General features: G+C 38.1%; 2 protein-coding genes and 1 pseudogene across 2 annotated transcripts in view; 1 reads left to right on the top strand and 2 right to left on the bottom strand.

The window, feature by feature from the left end:
• Positions 1 to 18582, bottom strand: part of LOC145293083 (uncharacterized) — a 304844-nt gene that overhangs the window by 32069 nt on the left and 254193 nt on the right. The gene's annotated exons all lie outside the window — the stretch shown is intronic.
• The window catches only part of LOC145293084 (uncharacterized), a 256411-nt gene that overhangs the window by 236224 nt on the left and 1605 nt on the right, over positions 1 to 18582 (top strand). The window lies entirely within an intron of this gene.
• On the bottom strand, positions 10018 to 10230 carry LOC145293540 (U2 spliceosomal RNA; annotated as a pseudogene).

The following is an 18582-nucleotide window of genomic DNA, read 5'->3' as shown; positions in this document are numbered from 1 at the left end:
TGGCGGAGAAGTTTGGTAGAGTTCTCAAAGGTCAAATCGTTGAAATTTGATCCCTTAACAGTCAAATTTCTCGCCGAAAACCGATTAAAAAGATTTTCCAACATCTCAATACTCCTTATGTCAAATTTCGAGTCTGTAGAGCGAAAATTGACAGAGTTATTTGGTATGGAAATGTAGACAGACAGACAGACAGACAAACACACACACACATTTTCACTTATATACTAGCATTTCAGCCCGGTGTTGCCTGGGTGTTTTGAGGTGTATGTTGAGCAAAAAAAAAAAGTGGTAGTAGGAAGGCAGGCTTGAATCCGTACCGTCAAGGAGGAAAAGAACGGGGAAAAACATGACGTCTTTGCTGTTACGACCACCGCCAAACCGGAAGTGACGTAGGTTTTAATTAAGGCTAGAAAATTGAAAGGAGAGGATGACTTTTCGAAAATATCGGCGAAAAAAAGCGACCCTCCCGTATAAAAGTGCCCAGTTGAAGGTGAAGATATTAATGTTTTTAGCCAATTTTCGATATTTGTCGTCTGAAAAGTCGAACTTCAAAACGATACTGATCTTGTGAAAATCTGTCGCCTCTGTCGAAAGTTTTAGGCAGGCATGCAAATATACATACATACATTTATTTATTGGCAACTCAAATTTTCGACCCAAACGGATTAAAAAGCTTGCCCTATCTGTGAATACCCTTTATGTAAAATTTCAAATGTTTAGACCAGAAATTGTCTGAGTAATTTGGTAGAGATCGAAGCGGTAAAATTTTAAAAAGAAATTGATCCCAATTTTGACTCCTTAACATTTATTATTTTGAGCTCAAATCAAGTTATTATGTCCAAGAAGCCTATATTCAAAATTTCAAGTGTTCAGACCCAAAAATTGTCGGAAAAGTTTAGTAGAGTTCTCAAAGGTCAAATTGTTAACAGCCAAATTTCTGGGCGAAAACCGATCACATAGATTTTCCCAAATCTTAGTACGCTGTATATCAAATTTCGAGTCTGTAGACTAAAAATTGACAGAGTTATTGCGTAGGGAAATGTACACAGACAGACACACGGACACGTTCACTTTTGGCCTTCGGGACAAGATCAAAGTGTAGTATCTGTTCTTCAGATGCTGCATTTCTATTTCTTGTTCTCTTTCGGTGGAGGAGAAATCCTTCACGACTGAGACAATTTTTATTTTTGTACCTTTTCTCCACGTTAAAAAACGACCCTGGTGTCTAACTCTGTCCCGTGGGGAGGCATAGTAAATAAGTACATATATATAAGTGTGTATGTGTGTGTGTGTGTGTGTGTGTGTTTTAATGCTCTAATCTGCAAAATTTATTGTATATTTTGAAGACCTCTTCTCTTTGTTGAGAAGAATTGTATTTTTCGAAACTCCGCGGATTAAGGTTTATCGGTACCTTTTTTTGGATAATTAAAACTTCTGTATACCTTCTTTACAGGTTTTTAATGCCTTTTTGAGGATTGGAAATAATTTCCAATATTATTGTTCTATTATATATATATATATATATATATATATATATATATATATATATATATATATATATATATATATATATATACATGCACAGATTAATGTTAACCGTCGGGGAGAGTGGGGTTTGCTGTAAAAATTCCGTGTATAGGCATGTGCTTCAATACCTGCTTTAACCTATTCGGTTGTCTACCCGGCACAAAGAGATTACGTCATAGCAAGTTACTGATATGGTCATTCATAGTTTCCGAAATCAGCCTTTTAATATCCAGAGTTAGATTATGATTGAACATGAAGGATATCTACCGATATTAAAAATAAATCTGAGAATCCCGACTTTGGCAAGGTAAGCTTTGGTGGATGAGCTTCGTACCAAGCGAAACATGGCTAAAAGAGCTCTGTTCAATTCCAGGAGGAATCGGCAACAGTATCTGTGCACCCTCAAGTCGGGTTTACTTCCGCGTGTGGTAAGCACAGACGTTTCAGGTGCAGAGTGGAAATGAATTGTTTGAGGGGGGGGGTGTCAACGTTGCTTCTGGACCATTCCTTAATTAATAGGGAGATCATTCCCGATTGTGATGCTTTTTCGTCTCAAAGTTAAAAGCAGGAGGCGTCAGCATCAGGATGTGTCGTCCTCTAGTCATTCTGCCTCTGCATGTGGCAACTTTGCTTCAGTTCAATTCCCTTGCGCGTTCTAGGCAAAACTCTTCCCGATTTCGGACGCAAATGCGGAGGTTTGACGCCCTCGACGTCGAGGGTGAAAAACCTACAAACATGCAGCGTTACGAATATCTTGAACCAACGAATTGAACTTCATGCAGACGAAACAAGCCCGAGACACGATATTTGTTAACGATATGCTAATAACAAAAAACAGTAGCAGATATGTGACGAGTGTAAAGCGGTTAACGACATGGAGTAATAACCTGAATGTATCAAGTTCGAATCCAGTTTGTTCCACAGAAAAATTTACTGTTGTTGTTGTTGTTGTTTCTGTTGTTGTTGTTGTTGTTGGTATTGCTGCAATTTCTTACAAGATGATAGGGAAAATCACGTTACCTTTCACGGTTGAAAGATGGAAAAACGAAGGCTTACAAATATATGATGATCTTTATTCGTACCGGCTGGTGATGATGGTCAGGAATTCAATTGCCTTTAGATTTCTACAGTCTTGTCTTTCCCTCTGGTCGCTTCCAACAGGGTTTCAGATTACTCTCCTGTTCTCGACTTGACCATCGCTGATCCGTCTCTATTGCTCTCTCTCTCTCTCCCTCTCTCTCTCTCTCTCTCTGACTCCCCGGTTCAGACTGACTACTTCGAACCCTCTATGACTATATTGTAAATTCTCTTTATTTATGTCGTCAAAACGTTCCCAACGATGTGATTCCCTCACGTGGATTCACATGCACACATGCTTAACACGTTTTTGGCAAGCACAGAAATTCCTAAATTGAATTGTTTATTCTCCTAACCCTGACATGATTAATATATTTAGCTATTTCCAGCAGCAATTAACAATCGTTGGCAAACTTCACGTGGTATCTTCTGTAAATAACTGATGTGATTCTAGAATAAATTCTGACGGGAAAGACCTCGTTGACACAATGTTAACAATGATCATTTGATTCATAAAAACGTGAATGAATAAATGATGTTTAACAAAAAAGACACCTTACGAAAAAATTCGGTCATGCATTGAAGTACTTTTCCCCCATATGGGCTGGTGCATCTGTCACTTGTCTTTCACTCTCAGACAAGATCCAAATAAAGAATCTTCAATCGAATATGTCGGCCAATCTCCACCACAATATTGCATCTCTGTACCTGTTATACAAGTACTTTAATAAAATGTGTGCTGATGAACTCATACAACTTGTGACCCCTTAAAATATATACTCCCGACTAGCCTGACAAGTAGCAAGGCCCTCACTCTTCACTGTTGGGGGCACTAGATCTCGGAAGGCCTACTACGATAATAGCTTCTTCCCTCAGATTACTAAACTTTGGAATTTCTTCCCTGTTTACTGCTTTTATGACTGTACAAACCGACTGAAGTGTAAATGTAATGTGAATAGACATCTAGTTGCTCAACTCCCCAAAGTCCCGTGTTAGAGATGATTACAAATAGCAGCCCCTTACGTTCCAAGTGGCAACATGACTTGTTTTGGGTGAAAAAGAGTAAAACAACAACAACAAAAACAACAACAACAACAACAACAGCATCAATGCCGCTGATTCGATATTTGACGGGAAAGGTTTAATAGCTGAACGTCGAAAGTAACAGCTGCTAAAATAATAGTCTACGTGTCGATGTAAACGCCACTTAAAACGGAATTTTGACCTTAATGTTGCCTTTGCCTAGCCCTTCGACAATCTGCTCTTTAATTGAACGTTGAGATAAAGGAAAACCTCGCAAGCCATTTTGCTTTCCTAGCTTTAATCCTTGCAACAACAACAACAACAACAACAACAACAACAACAACGGGAAGGCAATGCCAGATAGTCACAAGGTCTGTTAGGTTAGAAAAGACAGCAGAGAGAACGAATAGGTGATAGGGAGAAGAGGCATTCAAATATTTTTACCCATTTAAATGTTTGTTTTCAATAGAGATACATTTTCAAAGGGATCAAGGTATTGTCATAGCACTGATGACCCTTCTTTTTTTCCTTTCTTCGTTTATTATGGTTGTGTTTGTCTTTCTGTTTGACGTGTACGGGCCAGATTTCTAATGACAAGTGTGGATGGGGGGAGGCGTTATTTTGTTACGGAATCGATAGACAAGGCACCCAGCAAAGATCAACAAAAATGAAACTGAAAAAAAAACAAAAAAAAAAACAGTAAAAAAAACAAAAACAAAAACAAACAAAAAATGTCTTCCTGATCAAAACGTTGACCTTCAAAGAAATACCAACACTGCTTTTCGGCGGAGATGATCTCCTGGGTCCAAAGGAAGAAGACTTACTGACTTGCGATGGGGGTGGGACAAAGAGGGGTTGTAAGTGTGTGTCTATAGTTCGTAACTGACTTTTTTGATGTGAGATTCCTGGCCATATTACGTTATTGGCCCAATGGATATTTCTTCAGACTATGGAATCGGCTAAGCTGAGGACAGACACAATCGGATATATTGTGTTTAAACACGCACTGGTATCGTTCGAGCAAACGTTACTATTAGCGATATAAAAAAAAACATTAAAAGAAAATAATAAGGGTCGCTTTCATATTAAGGAGTCTGCTTGTTATTTAATTAAAGAAAAAAGGCTTGAATTAATATTATAAGTGCAGAAGCCAAGTCTACGACCCTTATTTATTTCCCGTATCGACACATCTGCTCAAGTCCAGTCGCCGCAATGCAGATTTATCAAATCTAGCCCCCATGTGCTTCGCGCTCCCTGTCCCGACACACAGGTTAAAAAAATGTCTGCTGTTCTTTTTGGTACTCGATTGTTCCACTATTTTTTGTCCAAAGTTCGGATTGGATCTTGTTTTTAAAAGTTCCTCTCGCACTCACACGTGCTTTCAAGTCACCCGCCACATGGGTCTAAATCTATCCATTCGTTTCTTTTTCTTCTCTTCCTTCGCTGTGACGTCGACTCTCGCCAGGACTTGATCATTTGAATGCGGGAACTGCTGCTGCTACAGATGTCTCCGTAGCTTCGTTACACTGATACTCCCGGCTGTAGCAGACGCAGAAATTTAAATGTAAAGGGAACAAATATCTTGCTGTTCAACTTCCCCTATATTTCCGTCCTATACGCTTGCCTCTTATCGCAGTAAGCCATTACATGTTGTGCTTTGGGTAATAAAACCAATGTTGTCTAGAATAACATATTGCGAAGATGTGATGGAAACTGAGTTTATATGTAGGCGTGTCTGATCATTTATTTAATTTAGAAGCAAATGCCTATTTTTTTACTTTAAACATATACGTAAACTAGTGACTTGTATTCAACTAATTGCATCCAGTGAGTATTGTATTTCGGAGTTAAGTCCTTAATGAAGGTTGATGCACCGTAGCATCGATTAACCAAAGAAAACTAAGATCAACTTTAAAAAAACTATAATTGCACTCGATGAAGCGTATACTCGACCACAGTCTATCAGCCACCTTTAATTGATTCGGCCGCGATCCTAATTTACTAATTTTCTGTTAAACATTGTTTATGCTAATTTAATTTGTAACAACCAATCAAACACATGGAAATCCTATTTTTATTTGAAGAAGAGAGGTAGAAAAAAAAACTACCTTAGTTTAAGCATATTTAAATCTGACCATGCACGTAGTATCATTCTCCTATTTGGTCTGGTGAATCTCTATCCAATTTGAGGGTTCTTGATAAAGTGCAGAAACGTATCTGTGATTTGATTTGCCTTGCAAACCGATCCTCTATAGACGTGATGTTGCTAGCCTTTTTTTTTTTTTTTTAATAAATATTGATATAGCATGTGTTCTTCAGAATTGTCTATTCCTGTTGTACATTCATGTGAGGTTTATTAAAGCAGTTATATTACATAGCTAGGGATAAAAGGATGATATATTTTGTTCTCCGAACGGCACCAGATTATGAACGTATAAACTGTACGTATTGTTGTTTAGCCAGAGGATATGAGTCATGTTGTATCGGAGAGTTATCACACGGGTATATACTACAGTTCATATTTACTTAAAGGTATCAATTTTTTTACAACAACAACAACAACAACAACAACAACAATAATAATAATAATAATAATAATAATAATAATAATAATAATATATATATATATATATATATTTTTTTTTTTTTCTCCAAGAGTTCTTCTATCTTCCTGCTCAGCTCTGTGACGAAACATGAAATGACCAACACCATCCAATTGAGACATCGGTTCTTCCTTCTTTTGTGAATCCGCAGAGCAATACTTTATATTTTTATAATATAAATTTATTTCAGCTGTCTCAAATTGTCTTCACAAGAGATCTACATTTCTTGTCTACATGTTTATTCTTCCAAGCCCCGCTTCCTGGCTTCAAGTACGTCTATACATTCTCGTGACCAAGCTCCAACTCTCTTCAACTGACTAAACTTCCCGCCCTCTGACCTCAGTTCCGTTAAGTCATCATTCAAAAAGCACATGTATCCCTTACATGTGACCTTTCTACGTCTTCTTGCCCAAGGTTATTTTGTTTATATTTAACATAACTTATTTATGCAAACATCTTCAGCTAAAACGCATTGCTACACTTTATCCTATAAATAATAAATAACTCCTAATATAAACTGTTTTAACAATATCATTGAATATAGATAAATAGATAGATAGACAGATAGATCGATAATAACTAATTAACTTTTAACAATGTTAATTATTCAACATTCCCTGCTTCCTTTGTTCCAGTTCGTTTGACTAGTTGGTCTAGTGGTTTTCATTAATCGTCTTTTTTAATACCTCATTGTAATACAGTTTCATATTCAAGTATGTTTTTTGCCCCAAGAACCTCAAGCTTGTTGGACTCTTTTTCTGCTGACTGTTTTCCTCCGACCTATAGTCTTTGTCTTTTCAAGATGTGCGAAAAATCTTAAACTGAATTGCTTTCATTAAGAACTATGCGTTGTTCCAACAGACAAACAAACACTTGGAAATACTATTTTCATTTGATGAGGGTAGAGATAACAAAACTACTGTAGTTAAATCAAATTTCAATACGATCACTTATGATTGTAATATCCTATGTCTAAAAGCATATCCGTAATTTGATTGGCTGGAAATTCTGTTTTACAAACGTGATGTTGCTATTCTCAGTCTTTTCTATGAATACTGTTATATCTTGTATTCTTCAGAATTGTATTATCTATTTTCTACTTCCCTTATACCAGCTCATTTGACTTGTTGGTCTAATGATTTCCACCAATTCGCTGTTTTGATACCTTATTATAGCCTTCTATTCCAGTAGTTTCTTTCTTCCCGCTTATGGTTTTCCTTATGCCTCTTAACTAAGATCAATAGGTATGTCTGTTCTTAATAACCCTGCACATCAAGTGGCTACACGTCTTGTCGGTAGCGATTTTCATTAAAAAAAAAGTTTAATCCAAAATGCACTTCATTCGAGATATGAAGAAAATCTTGCATTGGGTTGCTTTCATCAAGACCCAGGCATGGTTCCATTAGAAATGAACCTAAAACATATTAAAATCTTCAAATCTCGCGATTCCATCAAATATAAGTTGTTTGCTAGTCTGAGTTTGGCATCTTTAGTCGAAATGTAACGTAGTTGTTACATATCAATACTCGGGACCCGCACGTTGTATATAGACAATCACAATGAGCAAAGACAAGGAAAGAATTCGACTCACTTTTTTTTTCAATTAGAACTACAGACATTTATTTACAGGTACTTTCAGAATAATACCTTGTGTCTTTTCTAAAAGTCTTCCCGTACATCAATGTGCCTAAGAAGACGCTGCCGTATTGAACATGTGCCACTCTGTCTTTGTACGGCCATATTTAGAACGCGTATTTCCCTGTCACTCTCGGACCACGTGTGTAACACGTTTGTTTCCGCTCTGTCATGTCTTGAACTCGTCTCAAACCCTCCACGTCTCGAATCCTCTACGTTTCCAATCCTCTATGTCTCGAATCCTCTACGTCATGAACGCGTGAGTCTTTTATTTTTCTGTTGTCATATCGCGCAACCGGTTTAGTCATTTGCATATGGCTGCTGCTGCGGCTCTGATAACAGTATACGTATAAAAGAATATTCAAGGAACAAACACTGCCTGGATGAGGAAGAAGATAATGCTCAGTTGCTTTGTCTTATTTACTTTGATTCTGAAAATGCCATCAGCAATGTCAAATTAGCGTCTCACGAGTTCAGTGCATATTGTAAATACTGGAAGAACCCATTACAAACGATGAATCATATAATAACCAACGTGACTCCAAATAAGACGTTTTGAATGTTTTTTTTTGTTATTTTTTTTTACATTTCGCATTTTAATTATTCCATAATACGATTATGCATGTCGTTATGTTGCGGCAGCACAGAATTCTCACTATTTCAACATTTCGATTTTTCGTGAATCTGATTTTCAATGTTCCGTGCGCTTACTAATCCAAACAGAGTGGCCCTTCTGTGCTGTCGTAGTTCAATATAGTGGAAGGCACCATGGCTACACTCGTTATTGTATCTTGTAAAAAGCAAACGTCTGTCTGTCTGTATATACGTATGCCTCATTAAAACCTAATAAATACTCAACAAACCCCCATAAAGTCGATATTTTTAAATCGGCGTAACCCCAGAAATCATTAACCCCAGATTCTTAGTTTTCAAATGATCATTTATAACCATTTAATTTTTATCAAGAATTAAACTCGGTTTTAATCCTATTATGAAAAGGGAAGTAACTCTAATGTTTACACAGAGTTATTCCCCTTACATCGACTCACGTTATGTGTGTGCACACTCAGCTAGATGAATGGGCTGAGCGAAAGAAGAAAAAAGGTAAGGAGGGGGAAGGAAAAAAAGGAGGGAGAGAAATTATGTTACAGTTTTGACCCGGGCAATGCTAGATAGCCATGCTTTTTTTTTAATAAAAAGTAACCAAATAAAAACACAAAAACTACATATTTGCCCCATCATGCTAGTAGTTTATTATTTTTTATTAATTAATTATATGACGGGCTTATTGAAAAGAAACATCGGTAAAATACGATATTGACTGGACACCGTTTTTATTCAGTCTTCTGGTGAAAAGTAAAGTTAAGTATGCGTTAGGTTTCAAGTCCCTGTCTACCTATTTACAATACCTCTCCCCGGACAGAGTTAGACACCAGGGTCGTTTTTTAACGTGGAGAAATGGTACAAAAATAAAAAAAAATTGTCTCAGTCGTGAAGGACTGATCCTCCACCGAAAGAGAACAAGAAATGGAAGTGCAGCATCTGAAGAACAGATGGTATTTATTTGCTCCCCCACCGAGCAAATTAGGCACAAGGCCGATTTTTAATGTGAGGAGTGAAGGGAGGGGGAAGGGAAAAAGGGGACCAGCTCCCGAGAGGTGGGAAATGGGAGCTGGTTAATGGTCAGGTATGTGGGGTTGCCCCCACATCTGGTCCTTGCTTGCAGTAGCTGCCAGAACAGATGGTATTTATTTGCTCCCCCACCGAGCAAATTAGGCACAAGGCCAATTTTTAATGTGAGGAGTGAAGGGAGGGGGAAGGGAAAAAGGGGACCAGCTCCCGAGAGGTGGGAAATGGGAGCTCGTTAAAGGTCAGGCATGTGAGGTTGCCCCCACATCTGGTCTTTGCTTATCATAGCTAGTCATAGCTAGTCATAGCTTGCAGCATCTGCCGGAACAGATGGTGTTTATTTGCTCCCCCACTGAGCAAATTAGGCACAAGGCCGTTTTTAATGTGAGGTAAAAACCAGCTCCCCTAAAAGGGGTCACTCTGGTTACCAAAAATAATAATTGTCCCAGTATAGAGGGTTTCCCCTCCATTGACTGGTACAAATTATCTTAAGTGCAGCATCTGCCGGAACAGATGGTATTTATTTGCTCCCCCACTGAGCAAATTAGGCACAAGGCCGTTTTTAATGTGAGGTAAAAACCAGCTCCCCTAAAAGGGGGCACTCTGGTTACCAAAAATAATAATTGTCCCAGTATAGAGGGTTTCCCCTCCATTGACTGGTACAAATTATCTTAAGTGCAGCATCTGCCGGAACAGATACTACACTTTGATCTTGGCCAAAAGGCCAAAAAATAATCCAGCTCACCAAAAAGAGGCACTCTATGTTGGGATAAAAAATAATCAAAAATACTTTCTTCTTGACTGACTGAGAAACAGCTACAACACTTTGTTCCTAGCCAAAAAGAGATTGAAATTAGTCGTATATAAAGTCATATTCTTATCACACACCCAAAGTAACTTATCAAGTCAGGATTACAGTATAATATTTATCAGTCCAAGGGGTATCCTTCTAGATTGAGGTAATTTTAATTTTTATTCCTAATCCAGAATGAATATTTGAGGAAGCTAGATTGTCACACACCGGGCTTGTGTTTTACTTTACCCTCATGGGGAGGCAAGTGAGTAGGGATCGTTTTCAGTGCAACCTTAACACAATCGTCTGGCACAGGTAACATGACAGCCGGCTGCTTTCTTAATCGTCTACTCACTCTTCTATCCAACCCCGAGCGAGTCTGACATATCCCCCGCTTCCGTCGAGTCTTGTCATTTACGCCAACTCCAAGCTACCCCACCCCCCGCTCCACCTCCTCCCGTTTACTGGACATATGAAACGGCGCTCTTAAACGTCGGTAAAAGAAGAGAGGAAATACCCGTCGCTGTTACTAGCAACGGCCGTACTATTTTCTCTGTATAAGAACCCCCATCCCGTCGAATCCGCCCCCGCCCCACCCGTCGCTTTGACTCAAAGTGCACTGTTCAGTCGACAACTAATCGTCTTTTGATGCCGCCTGATTTATTTAACCCCCTCCGCTGATCCCGGATGTAATCGGATGGCATTACAATCAAACGTTTACAGATAGAAGCCACTGTCATCATTACTGCGAGAGAAGATAGCGTAATGGAGACTGAGTTTTATCGGAAAGATGACAGGCGTCGGACGGTGCGTGAGATTATTTATCCGTAATTTTGTTAATGAATACGATAAGGGTGATGATCAGTCGGTGTCTGTATCACACTATCGAACGTGTTTGAAGATTTGAGCAAATCACGTAAAGGACGAGATATCGATCTAATAGTGTGATGTTGTTGGTTCCGGGCAACGTCGGAAAATAAACTAGTTGATTATTATTAGGATTGTTTTTCATAATTCTAAATGAAATGCCATCTAAAAGAGGCATTTTAGAATGAAATATTTATAAACAATAACCTAGGCATGTTAACTTGATAGAATGGAATTTTATTCTGACAATTATACTTTCAATTGAAGGAGGAATTTGGAATCAATGGATAGAGACGTTTGTGCAATTTTGCCCGGCGTTGTTAAAAAAATAGAAAAGATGACAGGATGACAAAAGGTATATGCTGTTTGTAAAACACGCCCCCCCCTCCACACACACAGAGGGACATAAACAAGACGTTATAAATATACCTTACGGTTTTTGTTACGCATATATGCAAATACACTGCAGAATATTTTATATATGAACTAACCTGGGTGCCCGGCGTTGCCCGGGTGTTTGTAGGTGTATGTTGAGCAAAAAAAAAAAAAATAATAATAATAATAAATAAGTTGTAGTACGCAGACAGGCTCGAAACCGTGGCGCGAAGGCGGAAAAAAAAGTGAAGGTGTTTTTAAGGGTGTTGGTTGAGCAAAAAAAAAAAGAAAAAAAAAAAAAGAAAAAGGAGAATTTCGAGCACAAAAAAAGTAGTAGAAGGCAGGCACGCTCGAACCCGTACCGCGAAGGAGGAAAAGAAAGTGAAAAGAAAAATGTGACGCGTTTGCTGATGTGCCCATCGCCAAATCGGAATTGACGTAGGTTTAAATTAAGGCTAGACAATCAACAAGAAGCAATAACTTTCGAAAATATCGGCGAAAAAAGCGACCCCTCCCTGTAGAAAAGTGCCCAGTTAAGGGTGAAGGAATGAATTTTTTTCGCCAATTTTTCTATATTTGTCGTCCGAAGGATTGGGCTTCGAAATGATACCGATTTCGTAAAAATCCGTCGCCTTTGTCGAAGGTTTTTGCGAGACATACATATATATATACATTTAAACAGATTTTTGCCCTTTATATTATAGAGACGATTTGCATGCTTCCATTTTATACAGGCTCGCAATATTACAATAGGTCATCTATTTAACAATAACTGCGAATTCTATCTTGCTTTTAACAGGCGTGATAAAAATAATTATTTATGTCTTTCTTTATCAGGCTTTTTCGTTCTGTATCTGTATCCTATCCCCAAACATATTTTATCGTTTGACTTATGTATGGTGCGAAATTGTACTCGCCATATTTTTTTTTTTTCACTTAGCGATTTTGTTTCATTTACTGAGGAGACAAGTATTGAAAGATATAAGAAATGATCTCTTACTCCGAAAACACGAGGGAGATTTTCCTCCGGCACTCAAAAAACAAAAACAGAATCTATGCAGTTTCTGAAATGGCGTGCATTTGTACACCCGTTTTATATACTCGTACAGGATATATACAGGGTGGAACGATAAATTTTTCGCCCCAAAGAAAACAGCACTACAGCTTTTTTTAAAAACTTTTATTGAAAAATCAATTCAGGTAACTTGATTATAGAGTAGAGTTGATATTTATTTAATGTAGCCGTCTTCAGCCTTAATTACCGCCTCGATACTGGTCCAGAACTTGGAGCATGCCTTTTCCACAAACGCTGGCGCGACCTCGGCGAATAATTGGCGAATACTTGGCGGATGGCGGCGATCAGGCTGACTTTGGTGCTGTCGGAGGTCATGTTGGTGATGTTCTAAATGTATGACCAAACGAAATAATCAAGCGAGTTTTTTTTTTTACACGGTGGTCACCACTGATCAAGGCCCGGAAGCCACTCAGGGATAAGGATTATTGCAAGTACAGTACGTTAGTGTGAGATTTAATGAAGTGTTTACTAAAGAGGGCAGTTCATTAGGAATTTGTTAACGTTGGACTTAAAGACATCCAGGTTGTAGTCAGGTGGGAAGCAGGCAGACGGAACAGAGTTCCACAGGCATGCAGTTCTAAGAAATAAGCTTTGTTCATGGAATCCACGTTTTGATTTAGGCACAGATAAAGAGTGGGGGAAAATTTTCACAGTGGATTACGCTAGACGGGTGTTTTTCGTGAAAGATTGGCGAGGGGGGGACCAGAGATTGGATCTCAGACGAACACCTGCCATGGAAATAACGATAAAACAACGATAGGCTCGCAACGTCTCTTCTGTGGAAGAAAAGGGCATCCCCCACTAAGTCACGAAGTCTATTTTGTACTCTGTCAAGGCAGGATAGGCTGTTTTTAGCAGCTCCTGCCCAGATATTGCGGCAGTATTCCATCCTTGGACATACTTGGCTTTTATATAGATAGAGAATTGCGTCAGTAGTGGGATATCTTCTGGAGCGGTAGAAGGATCCCACCACTGTACACGCATTAATGTTTATTAAGTTCATTATTATTAATTAATGAGTTCAGGTCGAGGAAGGTACAGGGCAGTGAGATAAAGGTACAAAGTCGTAGTACTCGTTCTGAAGCCAAGCCTGGATCTTTTTAGACTTGTGTGACCGGCGCCGAGTCTTGCTGCCAAACCTAGGGTTTGTCAGCGGCCACGTGATTGCACCAGGGGATCACTACCCTCTTCAGTACCCCCAGGTACATTTTGATGTTGACTTTCAAGCCGATTTCGAAGATATGAGGTTGCATGATGTGGCCCTCGCTTGAAACCACACAAAAGACCACAACCGTGGTCGGAAACTTCGTTGTCATTACTTGGATTAGCAGAGAACGTGAGTTGTTCAGCGGCGCATGTCTGATCTTACTCGTTGAACATTGCCTAGCTTTCCGACATGATAAAAAGCTCCTGTCTTTCTTAGGATTTGAACACAACTGGCCAAGTACCGGTTTCATTAAACGGAAATGGAATCTTGTCCTCTTTTCTAGGACGACAATTTTATCGTTCTAGGCTATATATATATATATATATATATATCGCTATACGTTTATTGCCGTACGTATGTATACACAACCGGCTATATTACACAAGGCCGAAGGCTACTTGAGGATAAACATTAATGCGTGTACGGTGGTTACCAAGACAACAACGATCGTTAGTGGTTGAAATTGGGAAGAATAAGATTATTTAATGCGACGGTTAAAAAAGAACTTGTTTACATTGGACTTGAAGACAACCGTGTTGTAATTAGGTGGAAGCAGTCCAGCGGAATAGAATTCCACAACCGGGCAGTACTAGAATAGAAGCTTGTTTATTGAATTTGCCTTTAGATTTAGGCACATTTAAAGAGTGGGGGAAAATTTTTGATAGTGGTTGTAGCTAAACAAGGGTTATATTGTGAAATTTTGGCAAGGAGGAACCCTAGATTGAAACTCACACAAGTACTTGCCATAAAAATAACGACAGAGCAGAGACAGGCTCGCAACATCTCTTCGGTGGGAAAGAGGTTGCAGAGAGGAGAAAAGGCAATCATCTACTTGGTTTTTAAGCCGGGTTCGAACTCTGTCAAGACAGGATGGGCTGTATTCTTACATGAAGGACTGTTACTGTCAACCGTCAATTTGAGTTGGATACCATCTATTATTTAGAAAATAGTTAGGGAGGGGGTTCCTGGTCTTTCCTGGTCGTAAAATACGCTTAAATATATATATTTAATTCATTCAGATTTCGTATTTATTATAGTGCAGGAAGAAGTAAAGATATGCATCTTGCATTTCAACTTGCCGATATATTTCTGTCAGCCTTATTCATCCATCCAAACAAAGATGGTATTCGTTATAAACCCTCGTTGGTGTACGATTACAAATTGCTGCTAATTTCAGTGTTATGTGACCAGTAGTTTAAGAGTTTATATTTACACACACACACACACATACACACACACACACACACACACACACACACGCACACACACACACACATGCACACACGCGCGCGCGCACACGCATGCGCGCACACACACACACACACACACACACACGCACACACACACACACACGCACGCACACACACACACACACACACACACACACACACACACACACACACACACACACACACAAAGAAAGACAAGCAGGCAGGCATATCTTTACTGCTTTATATATATATTCTAGCAGTTCTGCCCGGCCTTGCTCGGGCTCTATGTACTATTCATAACTTTATGTGCATATGTATATATTAAAAAGTTTGAATATGCACAGTAATGCCTTTCTATATAATAGGCTTCCTTAACTATCATAGAGAAAAGTTGGTAGAGACCACAGACGCCAATGTTTTTAACTTTGACCCTTTGTCAGCTAAATTTTCACCCAAAAACTGATGAAAAAGCTTGCTGCATGACTGAATACCCTTTATATAAAATTTCAAATATTTAGATCCAAAATTGGCTGAATAGTTTGCTAGAGACCGCAAAAGTAAAATCTTTTGAACTTTGACCCATTGGCAGCCAAATTTTCAGAAAAAAAATCAATTAAAAGGCTTGCCCAATGTCTGAATACACTTTATGTAAAATTTAAAATGTTTAGACTTAAAATTGCTTGAGTAATTTGCTTGAGACCGCAGAGGTCAATTTTTTAAAAAACTTGAACCTCAATTATGACCCCTTTACATTTCTTGTTTTGTGTTCCAATCAAATTATAAAGTTACCTATATCTAAAATTTCAAGAGTTTAGACCCAAAACTGGCGGAGGAGTTTCGTAGAGATCTCAAAGGTCAAATCGTTAAACTTTGTGACCTTAACAGCCAAATTTCTGGCCGAAAACCGATAAAAAGGTTTTCCCAAATTTCAATACCTCTAATGTCAAATCTCGAGTCTGTAGACCTAAAATCGGCAGAGTTATTTGGATGAGGATTTTTACATAAACAGACGGACAGACACACACACAAATTTTCACACATACACACACATATTTACCAAATATATTACTATAAAACCAATTAATCTACTTCGTTAACAACTAAATTCCCGCCGTTTTATTTAAACTTTGAAGTTGAGAATTCTTTTGCGCTAAACTATTTTGTTCTTGTCGAGTACATTTAACTAAATTGATGCTTGTATTGAAATGGAATGTCGATACAGGAAAAAAACACACACACATTTTCGACATCTATTTCTTTTTGGTTATATCTTTGTTATTTATTTTCTCGTTTTGGTTGCTACCAACGAAATATTGAAGATCTTGGAAAGATGGATGCAAACAATAATTCTCTATTAGTTCGGGAGAAGGATACACCGTGGTATTATCGTAAACTAAATCTAATGAAAAGAATAACCAATACAACAAATAAAGAGTGTGGCCAAGATCAAAGTGTAGTATCTGTTCTTCAGATGCTGCACTTCCAGTTCTTGTTCTCTTTCGGTGGAGGAGCAGTCCTTCACGACTGAGACAATTTTTATTTTTATACCTTTTCTCCACGTTAAAAAACGACCAACTCTGTCCCGTGAGGAGGCATTATAAATAGGTACAATAAATAAAGAGTGTGGTTAAACGTCAGTCTGACTGTCAAGTGTGCATAACTTGTGCGTGACGTTGAGAGGCATATTCTCCCAGATTTATATAGTAAGCGAAAGATTTTATTGGTATCCTTAAGGTGGTCACTACAACAATAAGGGAAAATATTATTTCTACAATTATATAAATGTAACTTTTTCTATGTGTGTGTGTGTGTGTGTGTGAGAGTTCGTTTCTTATAAACTCCGAAATGGCTGAACATATTTTCTTTAAAATTTACAGAACTTTAGTGTATACGGATGGGGTGTTCTTAAGTTTGTCTCAGAATATCCCCGGTAATTACCGCTAATCGAAGCCGTTATTTAACTTTATCTATCATTCGTAAAACCATTTTTTCCATGTCGCCGCTTAGCAACAATGGCAGAACAACGGGCCATGAAAACTCTACTGTGTGTAAGTTGATAGTGTTTTCTTTTCTTTTTTTTTTTGCATGACGCGGTCTGTAGGTTCAAACCTCGCACGTAAATCTCTAAATGTTTTTTTTTCGTTAACTGGAAAGAAGTTCATATAAAATAAGTTTATAAAAGAATCAGTTGGTTCTCTAGAATGCAATGTAAAATAACATATTTTGGACTAAGTTACTGCATGGAGGCACGTGAAGCTTCCTCCCAGGGCGATTTCACGGATTTCGATGACAATAAAATATAGGAGTGTGAAATATTCGTTGATCATCATTCAATACCGGGCAACGTCGAACCCCCCCTGCTAGTTGTTTAATGAATTGTGAAAAAAAAAAAAGAAACTTTGAAAAAACAAAAAAACACTTTTGAATATAACTTAAAATTTTGAAAAGAGCCGAACCTTAGTTATCTTTTAGTCCAAAGTACTTCTAAGGAGGCCACTCTTCCAGACATTTCATTCTCCCGCTGAATAAAAAGAATTAGTTGATTGCTAACTGCCTGAAATGTCCATACCGGGGAATACCAACAGGCTGCTAAGGGAATTTTTGCAGGCCGGGTTGATCTTCTTTTAGGGCGTGTGCTCTTCGAATCTCAGTTTCCGCAAATTGTGTTACATCATCCGAGGGAGGGAGATAAATATCGCGTATATTATTGTCAGCCCAATATTTATCCCCATTAATATTCATCGATCTCAACGATCGATTCACAGATCAATAAATATGATCAAATAGATTGCGTGTATAATCAACAATTCCCGCTGTTTTTCATATTTCTGCTCGATTTTCTCCTTCGTCACTTTGTTATATTATTTCTTCTATTTTCACTAATTTGAAACATTAATATTTATATGTACAAAGGTATTGAAAATCTTGTTTAAAGTTGGTAACAATTCGCTGACAAAAAAAAAAAAGAAAAAAAAGGCAGCTGCATTATCAATTGATGAGTTGCTATTTTGTTTATATTACACCTGAGGTAGGAGATAAAGTACACTGTAAATTCAGTTATAAAGTTACACCATCCTGAAGGTTGAAGGCTCGATCAATACGGGCGATTAGTTAGTTAGTTACGATAGTCCATCCATGTGGATGACAACGTCTTATTCATCATTTTTTTTTTTAATTGACGTTGTGATTCTGTTGCTGAGTGTGAAGCTCCGTGCGTGATCTACACTGCTTTGCACAGATTGAGCACAAGAAGACAGGGTTTGGGTTTTGATGGTGAGTGGCCGCCGCAACAGTCCGGCATCTCTTTTTTCTTTTTTTTTTTTTTTTTTTAAATCAACAACAAATCTGCGTAAAATATATAAGCGATAAAAACAAACAGTAAAATTGTCTATGTGCAATGGATTAGATGGCGGATTGTAATATACAAGGTTCTATTCCTAGAAACAGTCAAGCAACGCTGAAGACGGGTAGGGACCCGAAACATGCATGTCCGTAGATTACTGTGTGTAAAAAATAATAAATAAATAAAACTAATTATTTGTTTATGTCACAATAAAAAA

The sequence above is a fragment of the Euprymna scolopes genome, chromosome 14 (genome assembly GCF_053919585.1).
Source record: "Euprymna scolopes isolate OS-2025 chromosome 14, ASM5391958v1, whole genome shotgun sequence".
NCBI classification, from domain to species: Eukaryota; Metazoa; Mollusca; class Cephalopoda; order Sepiida; family Sepiolidae; genus Euprymna; species Euprymna scolopes.
This window is presented reverse-complemented; position numbering and strand designations above follow the sequence as displayed.